Source organism: Rhinolophus sinicus, linkage group LG11, assembly GCF_036562045.2.
Source record: "Rhinolophus sinicus isolate RSC01 linkage group LG11, ASM3656204v1, whole genome shotgun sequence".
NCBI lineage: Eukaryota > Metazoa > Chordata > Mammalia > Chiroptera > Rhinolophidae > Rhinolophus > Rhinolophus sinicus.
In genome coordinates this window covers 38,135,814-38,147,135 of record NC_133760.1, presented here as the reverse complement: position 1 = coordinate 38,147,135, position 11,322 = coordinate 38,135,814, and positions in this window count along the sequence as shown.

Below are 11,322 nucleotides of genomic sequence, written 5' to 3'. Positions count from 1 at the left end.
TTCCTAGCTTCATTCTGCAGAAAAGCTCTCTCCTTATGCGAGAAAAAAAGATGGTTACTATCAGCTCTAGAGTCCCATCCTCCCAGTTTAATAACCTAGCAAAAAAGGAAAACATATTTTTTCTCCAATCATATAAACACCAGGAAGGACTCATTCCATACTTAACCTGGGTTACATGTCCATTTTTTTGGTCCTATCACAAGTTCCAGAGAAAGAAGATACAACCAGTGGGTCGGGTAGGTTTCAAATGTTCAAAGGTTGGGCTCAAAATCATTCAAAGAAATGTTTCAGGGAAAAAAGAAAAAAAGGCTACCAAAGTGCAGTGCATTATATTAGGCAGTATGAGGTACTTGAAATTACTTATTTTTTTCTCCTTAAAGATATATCTATGTCACAGGGCTCTTTAAGGGTAATGCTCAATTCATACTGTAGGGCGTGTGTAAGTTATCCTAACTCCACCTCTGATATGTGTCAAGACACTAGATTAGCCTTTTGACATTACAGAGAATCCAGATGGAACTATTAGAAATTATATAGAACTATTAGAACTATTAGAAATTGGAAATTATATAGAACTATTGGAACTATTAGAAATTATATTGCCAAGAAAGGCAATAAAAGGGGGAGACTAGAAATTAATGTAACAAAGGAAATATATAAAAATTAAGAAATTAAATTTTAATAGAGTATCTAAAAAATATTTCCTTCAAAACAAACTCGAGGCTTGTAATGTTTGTGAAAGTTTCAAACATTGAAGGTATTATCTCTATGTTGTATAAATTATATAAGTGATTCTATCTATCTATCTATCTATCTATCTATCTATCTATCTATCTATCTATCTTCTATCTGTATCTAAATTTATGTTATTACATAGATATGAACAGTATGGAAATAAAACCAACAAAATACTCTTAGGACAATTTTAATGATAGAATTGTAAAAATACCAAATCAAACACCAGAAACTTTAATACAATCATATTGTCAAAATATTAACCCTGCTTAATTAAGGAAGGTAAACCCAAGAATATAGCACTGCTTTAATATTAGTTAACTTATTAATCTATGAGAGCAAGTCAATAGTGCATTGGTTAATAAATGAGATATTTACTGACTAATAGGATGTAATCTATAAAGTCAATTGTCATTTCTCACAAATTCTTTTTCTCTTAGATTTCTTTCATAAGGGGAAAAATAGGCAGCCAAAATAATACTTAGATTAATAAGATACCTCTGGACATTTCATTATTTGGGGGGCAAATAGGTTTCCTTTGATAAACTGATTTTTTAAAAGGAATTCCTTATTCCCGGGAAAGTCATAAGGCATGTGCACACAATATATAAAGACTATAGTGTTTGGGGGCTTACCAACCCCAGAAATTCAATGCAATATTTGAGGCTCACCTGCACAAAAGAGGCATTACTTTTAAAGTAGAGACTCAGGGAAATAATGATTAGGATATAAGACATCCTTAATAATATTTTGGAAATTCTGACCATTTCAATAAGATGTAGAGTTCATTTATGTATTCTGTCATTGCCTGTTGAGTTGTTTATTTAATTATTTTTGAATTTTGTTTTTGCACAGGCATTAGTTTATGTACTGGGAAATAGGGGTGCTAGTTACAAAATACTCACAGGTAACATTCTTCAAATGAATCTTACATTGTTTCAAATAAATTTTGGTTCAGTATATTAATCAGAGAAAATTCAACTTAAAATGTTTTCCTATGTCCCCAAAACAATTAGTTTATAATGTAATGAAAAATATTCAGAATATCAATGACATAGAAATTATCTAAAAATAATCCTGAAGAAAACAAAGCAGCAGAATATGAGTAAAAAGTGTTTCAGACCTTACCAAGGCATGTAAAAGAACGTAGGACTAAGTGGAGAGAACTGAATCTCTGTTTGCTGCAGGAGAATACCCATCATCATCATATATATATGTATAGGAACTCTCTATCTGTCTCTGTCTCTCTCTACATGTATACACACACACACACACACACACACACACACACACACACACACACAGGAACTCTTCAATGGTATCTTTAGAAATTACTAAAAATGTAACAAAAATGAGCCTTTTGAACAGAGATCTTGAGAAGATTGTGAAAAAGAAGACTAAAGAGTCTTTTCCTATCAGCAAAGAATGTACTCTAAAGTGAAAATGACTTTAAAAGTTTGGACCTAATACATAAAACGAAATTGATCAGTGGAACAAAACAAATAGAACTTCAGCCTATTTGGAATATACAGAAACATTTATTAATTTTTAAAAAGCAGTGGGAAGACTATCACAATCCAACAAATGATATGAAATAATTCTACAATTTAGGGGAAATGTAGAAACTGAGTTATATTACTCTTTCATATTATGTATCAGCAATGCTTTCTATGATTAAAAGTGTATATGTAAAACAGATGACACCTATGAAAATATAAATACAGACAAGCATACACACATTTAGGAAAAATAACAGTACTTTCTAGTAGTTATGAAATTCTTAACATATTTGGGTAGAAAGTTAAATGCTAAAAATATCATGTTAATAGGCAATCACAAAAATGCAAAAATAATGACAATGAAATAATGCCCTAATTTGAAGCACTATAAACTTTAATAAAAATTTCCTCAATACTAAAATAGGCGAAGGATATTAATGGTAGAGTTTCTTAGTGGGTAATACAAATGCTCAATAAACTGGTGAAATATGTAATGAACTTCAAACCAATCCAAATGAAATGACAATATGCCGTCTCTTACTTATTTAACTAGCACTTGATAAATTGCTGGGGATTTTATAGAGAAACAGCTTTACTTATGTTTTGCAGGTAGAAGTGTGAAGTGATTCCACATCTCTAGAAATCCCTTTGGCAATGTAAATCAGAAGACTTAAATTTTTCTAATAGTTGACCTAGAACGTCTTTGTCTAGTAATATATCAGGGAAGTGATCATATATGTGGATAAATGCTTGATTTAAATAGCAGATATAGTGTTTTAAAATTGAAGTAACATTCAACAGTTATTTGAGTCTAAGAGAGAAACAGTTTAAGAGGAAATTGGTAAATAAATTATAACAACACTTATAATGGACTATTTTAAAAACAATTAAAAAAATCTCATTGTGAAGCATATAAAATGATAGGTCAAAACAAAAGTTGTATATGTACATGTATTGATACACAAAATATATATAGCTATATGAAATAAGATTGTTTATAGTACACATTTATCCAAAAGTGATTAATGGCTGTGGATGTACTTTTTGAATATAGATTTTTCTCTACTTTTAATTTTTCTTTTTGTTAATTTTTTGTGTGTTTTAAATTTGAGGACTGTTACTTTCTGAGTGTCTAGCATTTCCACAAAGGAGCTTTACTGTTTCTAAGGATCCTTGTAAAACTGAAATTGTGTGGAAACATTTGTCCAACACAGACAGTGTCCTGACACAACAGCACACTTTCCATTAGAAGAGGAAAAGAAACTTTGTTTAAGTTTTTTCCCAGTTATCTTTCTTCTTCCTCTACCCATTTAAATGAGTTCTATCTTTGAATATGATTTTGAATGATATAATATGAAATGTATAACAGATGAATAATAACAAAGAGTGGAAGAGACAGGAATAGAGAAGCAGGAGAAATTAAAAAGGAGTAGAAAAAGATAAGGTCTGTATAGGCAGGAAATTCAAGGAAAGTTTTTTTTTTTTTAATGAATGATTATGACGACGGCTGGGTAGAGAGATAATTTGAAAGTAAATAAAACATGCATATGATGAAGTGTTGATTTGGGATATTAATTAGATCCCCTTTAATATTCTCTAAGAGATGCAAGTGATATTTGAAATCTTTCTGTTATTACTTTTATTTGCTGGATTCTGTTTTATTTTTTAACATAATGCCACGTGGTGCAAAGATTAGGACAAATGTAAAACTGGAATTTATTAGGGGTCACAAATATTTAGCTAAGAGAAAGTTCTGCGTAGATTTAGACTTTCAAAAAAAATCCATGTTATTAGTTGAGAGCAACATGCATGTCTATCGATTGTGTTTATGATTAGAGGGAAAACACTACATAGAATAATTTTCCGTAAGCATTCTCTCTGTTGGTGATCACCTCATTCATCTTTTTTTGTTTGTTTGGTTTTAGGGTTTTATTAGGAATGCAATTGAGTCTCAGATTTTTCTCTTGAACTGCATCTATGGTCTTCTATAATAATTGAATCAGAGTCCCAACACAAAAAGGACAATACATTTCAAAGGAATAATAAGAGCGTTTAGTGAAAGGGCTGTTTACAACGATGTCATTAAGATTCTAGGAAATGAATAAAGTATGATGAATCACCCCGGGTTTAGAAATGACAGGAGGCATTGTCATTCTTAGGCCTGAGGTGTAAGGAGGAGAAGTTATTGGAACCTGGGATAAGCTGTCACGATAGGAGAGGAACCCCAAACACAAAATATGACCTTTGGAAAATGATCATATACACACTTCCAAACCTATATTCAACAGGTAGGGAGCCAAGAGTATAAATACCACGATCCCTATCTCTTCTCACCCTCCAATGTTCAGCCAGTTCCTCCCACTGGATGTACTCAGTGGGATTCCAGAGGGGCAAAGAGGCCTGTTGGTATAATCCATGTATGTCAGACCTGGAGACAAGGAAGGATCATGAAGGGTAGAGAGCTGAGCTCAAGGAAAAAAACATGGCTATCCAGAACATTTGAAACTGTTACCTAGCAGGTAATTCTTTGTATATGAAGCTGACATCACAATATGGACCCAAAATACATAAAGTATAAGAACACCCTGATTACAGAGATAGTGATGGAACCTTGTGTCCAAGTATAATGATCAGTTTCTCCCTTTGGGGTCTGAACCTTCTAGATTCATTGCTGCCTCCTCTGAAGAGGAATATTTGAACTCCAGGGAATTAAAGGACAATCTTTGTCTTTTCGTTCTTTTTATTTGAATTTATTTTATGTTTACCATCTTTCCAATGTTGCTGCATTAAATTGAAAGATGTGTGTTTGGAGCAACCTTGAAATATATTCAAATTCCGGGTCCACAATTATCCAAGGTAGAACGACTCCTTAACTAAGTTAGCTTCTAACAACAACAACAACAACAAAAGTTTCCGCTGTATAAAGAAGGAATATTGATAATAACTTCAAAAATCATTTTTGGAGGTTATATAAGACAATTTGTAAAGGGCACATAGCACTATACCTGCTGCATGATACTACTAATAAAATATTAGTTTGAAGCTTAACACATTCCTCTAGCAAATTCCCTGTCTTTCCAAAGTAGTGGGCTCGTTCTTCCATTTGAGAGTGACTTAAGAATATGATCTGGCTGTCATAGCACTACAGATTTAATCAAGAAAGGCTTTCACACGTGAACATTTTTAGTGTAAATGGGAATGTTTGAAGACTAGTGTGCATTGGTGTATATCTGTATGGTGGCGAGTGTGGCTGGTATTGAGGGGAGGAAACAAAGCAGCAGGGATGTACAACTGTTACCATGCTCAATAAAGTTGAAAGAATAGAGCAGAGAAGATTGACTGCTAAGTGGATGAAACGCTGACCTCTCACCACTGGGACTGTAATTCAAGTTCAAATTGATACCTGATTGCCATGACTGGGACTCTAGTTGACGCAATATCTAAGCTACCCATGAAGGATGCTTGGATTCACTGCCTGTGGATATATAGGACACATTTATTTTCTTAACCAAGGGCCTGAAACTTGAAATTTTATAAAACAAAACAACAAAAATAACAAATTCTCATGAATTAGGAGTATACTTCTGACAAAGGCCGTCATCACCAACCAGGGCATGGTTGACTACATCTTCCTTGACAGACTTTCTGTCAGTTAAATTAGAGAAATTTAGGGTACGTGCAAATATAGTTGCTTTCGGTTCACTTGAAGCACTCTTGTGAGCCTAGGGGGACCTTCCAAAAAGTCTATTTATGATATACTGCTCCAGCATCAAGAAGTTTTCAAATGCTGAATTGTGATCAGCTATAAAGGTCGTGAATGTTATTAACTAAAAAGATGTCAGTGTAAAAACACTGGCATTCTCCCTGCCATGCCCTCACCATGCTGCCAGATTATCAAGACACAACATACTATCATATACTCATAATTATCTGATGGATTTTCTATATATAAAAAAGAAACAGAGGTGAATTCCATTTAATTAAAAGCATATCTCTGCATGCAGTGTTGGAGACATTAAATGATAAGCCCCTTTTGAAGCAGCTGGCGTATCACGGAGAAACAGTAAATAATAGTTACCGCTGAAATATCCTTCCCATGGCTCACCACATCCCCGTGTCCTGCAGCAGCACTCAGGCCCTTGCTAGTTTTCATTTTGTCTCATACAAGCTCAGGACAATAGTTTCTGTGCTACATTAATACTGAAGAAGTTGATGGAAAAGATGTCAAGTACCTAGTATAGTGTCTTGCCTATAGTAAGTAGTATTCAATAGATTAAATACTACAAAAAAAAAAAAAAATCCCTCAATGTGACATAAAGCTGACTCTTCAAATAAAATATGAGTGAGTTAATGAGCTATTGGTATAAATGGATACAGGCGTTGCTCCAAGTTACAAATAACAATCTGAGAATATTTGATTCTGAAACTGTTGCTTGTCAACAGCAATTTATTTAAGGAGCCATTGATTCTTATTAAAATGAATCTAAAATTGACCATGTTTCTATTCCTAGAAAAACAAGGCCAGCATCATTGTGGTGAAATTGATGGTGTGGCTTTATATTTACATACTATAGATAACTGAAAATGTTGTCCCTGCATTAGCATTTAGAACATTCCTGAAGCAGACAGGTCCTGGATGTGAATGGCAACATCAGCCACTTCCAATTGGCCTGAAAGCAGAACTAACTGAAAATGTTCAAATCACCCAGGGATTGTTGTCACACAGCTTCTCCTACACACCTGTACCTGGGAGGGGGACTGTTTTTGTTTTGTTTTGCTTGTAAAATATTAATTTCAACATTAAAAAAATATTTAAGGCAAAGTATTTATCACAATATACAAATGACTGTTCTACATTAAGCACAACAAAGCGAAAGCATATCTTCCAGTAGAGTAAAGGTTCTGAGGTTGTATTAAGTACCTGACCAAATAATTTGGTATGCATATCAAAACTGCGTATATATAAGGACTTATATATTTTATAAGAAAAAGAATCTTACTTAAAAAAAGAATATTATAAAATAAATAAGTCTTGGGGATGCAATGTGTGATATGGGGACTATCGTTAAGAATACTGTACTGTTTGGCAAATTTGAAATGTGAAATAAGAGTAGATCTTAGAAATTCTCATCACAAGTAAACAAGTTTTTGTTATTATGAAAGGTGTTGGAAGTTAAGTTGACATATTGTGGTGGTCATGTCACAATGTAAACAAATATTAAATCGTTATGATGTACACCTGACACTAATATGTTATATGTTAATTATACCTCAACTAAAAAAAAAGAAAAATTAAGAGAGAGAGAGAGAGAGAGAGAGGGGTATGGTTCTGCGCCTGAAAATTATCTGGGCCAAAATATAACATGACACGATAACACGGCAGAATATGACATGACATGATGACATGACATAGAATGCAACGTAGTATATTTGTATCTCTTTGATATCTGAAATAGATCAGTGTCCTAAACCAGTGATTTCCAAACTGTATTTATCTTTTTAGGGAGAAAATTATGAGATCACACATGAAATGCCATTTCTCTACTCTACACTTCCCCACGCCACTTCAGAGGGGCCTTCACAATGCATGCAGACCTTGGTGGAAGAACAGAATTTGAACCAAAACTAAACCATATTAAACTAAACTAAATGAACACAAAACATTAGATTAGTAGGTGCAAAGTATCTAAATACAATCTGCTAAATACCATGCTAACATAATATTGGCTCTATTGCTTTGATAATATTGCCACAAACTTATCAGATCAGAATGTTTTTGAATCCTTCTGACTAGGAGAGATACGTGGTAGATTTATCACCTGTGAAGGGGAAGGGGTAAAGTTATGTAGAGGGGTGTTTTCTTAAGTCTCAGCCTTTCACCTTGAGGGCCGAGAAACTCCATTTTTATTTTGTCTGTGATGCAGTTTAGATTGTTCTCAGGAGAGCAGATTTCAGGTGAAGGGCTCAAGAAAACCTATGTGCAAATGAAAAGGCCAAAGCAAATGACTGTAAGTATCAAGAGAAGTGACTTTCACATTTTGTTCTAAGAGTAATATAACCAAGTTAGACAGAAGCCAGGTTCTCAGAACTTGGCTTATGGAAGTTTGTCACTGAGCTGAACGTGCAGCGGTGTCTGGGACCTGTTAGTATGATGCATCTGTCCCCACAGTGGAGATTTAACTCTGGTCAACTTGCCCTTCAGTCTCTCCCCAGGACAGCGTTTGAATGCACAGTGCCCACCTGCTCCTCTGCACTGGTTATTTATTTTCCAGGACTACAAGAACCCTTTAACTGGTGCATTTGTTGAGTGGGCATTGGAGACCAGTTTGGGAGTTTAGGTATTTTGTAAATGCCTGATCTCTATGTGGTAAGCACATAGGTCTTTGTAAGAGAGAAGGGAAGATGGTGAAACTATGGCAAATAACACCCAATCTCTTTCTTTGAGGCAGAGCAGTGTAATAGAAAACTATGGACTTATGAGTCACAATTACCCAGATGCTAATCTTTCCATTTAACCCTTAGTCATCATGTATTAGCTCTGTGACCTTGAGCAATTTGTCAAATATCTCTGACTCTCAATTTTCAAAAATGTATTTATCTCATGTAATGATCATGAATACAAGGTGCTCCATCTCCATTATGTTTCTTCTTTCCCTCTTGCCCTATGACACTTAAAAGTCAAATTGGGAAGATAAACTCACATGTGTATTTTGACAGTTACAAGATTCTTTTGCAACACAGTCCATCAGAGAACACAAAGAGCCTCATCTCTCCAAGGTCCAGGGCCACCCAAGTGATTATTTTCTCTCTCCTTAAACTTTTGTCAAGTCCCAACACAGGTGGCTTTCCTAGTCTTCAATATTTTTGGTACAAGTATCTTTGTATCACATGTCCGTCTGCTCCTAGATGTAATTTTTGTCTCTTCTCTCAATAGTATTATCGTGTTCTTTTTTTTTTTTTTTTTTAAGATAAATATGTCCAAATTTCACTCTTCTTCAGTGAAGTTCTAAAAGCTTGCCAGAAAAGGCAAATTAAATCTTAGCAGAGTGCCTCATTTATTCATTAAATTTAAAATCAGTGTCTTCCTGGCTGAGCTGGTCTTTAATTACAGTGATAACTTCCAGTATTTACAAATCATTGCTGACGTGTGTTTTATTTAGTCTATAGCTAGTATTTCTTATAGTTCACAGCTGACACACTGAGGAGGGTATGAAGAAACTTCCTTTGTCATCGTCATAATGCTAATGAGGAATAGGAAGGGGAGGGATAGAGAGTGCTTCAACCTCTGCTTGGAAATCAAACCTGTGACAACTATAAAATACACAAAATTAGTTATCTATTAACTATTATCTATCAATTTGGGGGACACATAGGAGGGCTATGAGTTTTGGATACTCATTATGTCCCAGGTATAATAATAGCAGACATTTTACCTAAGGTGGAAAACTCTAATAAGGGTCTGCTACATACTAGAAACCAGGCTACTTGTTATATATACATATACATTTTATTTAATCCACAAATCTCCAGAATGTATAACCTTCTTCTTGCAAATGAAGGTTGTTTCAGACAAACAAAGCAAGTAGAAGAGGCAGAGATTAAACAGGTCTGAATTACTCTCCACGTTTTATCCTTTCAAAAATACCAAATTAGTACAATCAGGAAAAGTAAAAATCTGATGAACAATTAGGGGATCATTCACACTTCATTTCTTAGAGTTATCAAATAATTAACATTGATTTTCAAACGTAGTTTCTATATTGAAGGGAATATAATATGCGAATTATTTTAAAGATTCTTTCAAGTAGTTAAAAATATCAAACACATTAAGACCCATCACAATTATTTTTGTTTTTTATTTTAAAAGTTCTCAGGAAACCACTTTAACAAAAAAAAAAATTAAGCCTAAGGTACATTTCAGAACAACTACTATTCATATTATACAAATCTCTTAATAGGTGGAGACCAAAGTATTTAAGTTGTATTGTATCCCTATGCACCAAATTAAGTGTAGCATTCTTCCAGAATGGTGGCTAGAGGCCAATCCATTTTTCATCTAGTTCTTTCAAACCCTTCCCCTCTCACCCATCCCCTAGTTCTCCGCCGTTTTTATCTGGTGACCATCATCTCTATATACAATAGACTCTAGACATTTTTTAATATCAGATTTATTTCTCCTGATAGGTTCAATGCATATTGAGGGCAAAGACCAAATTTTATTATTATTATTTTTTACCACATATAATACTCAGTAACAGATAAGTAGCAGAAGAGATACATTACAGAGTGAAAAACTAAGGAATAGATTTAAGATCTAATTTATACATCTGTGATTAAATCCATTTATGTTGCTTAGCTATGTCAACTGAGGGAGGTTAATTAACTTCCCTGAGTTTCAGTGCCCTTATCTATAAAATGAAAGCCCAGAACCTGACAGGTTGTTTCCTGAAAACTGATAAAGCTCTCTCATCACCATTATTTTCAAAAATAGCCAAGGTTTATTAGAAACATACCAGTAGTGTACATGAATAAATTACGCTCAGTTCTCTCATCTGCAAAATGGGTATGAAAATCATTACTATCTTGTAGGACTATAATGGATACTGAGTAAGGTAAGATAACTAAATTGTTTAGCAAAATATTTCCATAAGTGTTCAACTCTTTCAACAATTTCACCATATTCCCCCAAGTGACAAATGGCATGTCCTCCTTTTCACCTCCTGTTCATGTCCTTAAAATCTGCGTGCTTTACTTATCTTACAAGTCTTGAACTCCAAGTAAAGGAAAGGGGGTCTGCTAGAACAAGAACATATAGCTAAACTAGAGTTGATGATGGAGGGTCAGAGTTGAATAAATGCCCTTATATTGTTAAATGATAAATATTCATGTGAAATCGTCTTTTCAAACAGAGGGAACAAATAATAAGGGAATATTATGAATCCTTTGAAATGGAGCAAAAGAAGCCTTGTTTAAAATTTTAACAAGTTAGAGTCATTAGCTAAACAAATCCTGACAGCTTCACAGTCACATAGACACCTAACAAAGGCTTGATTTGTGAGACACTCTTAATAGGTCCCTCTGCATTTTC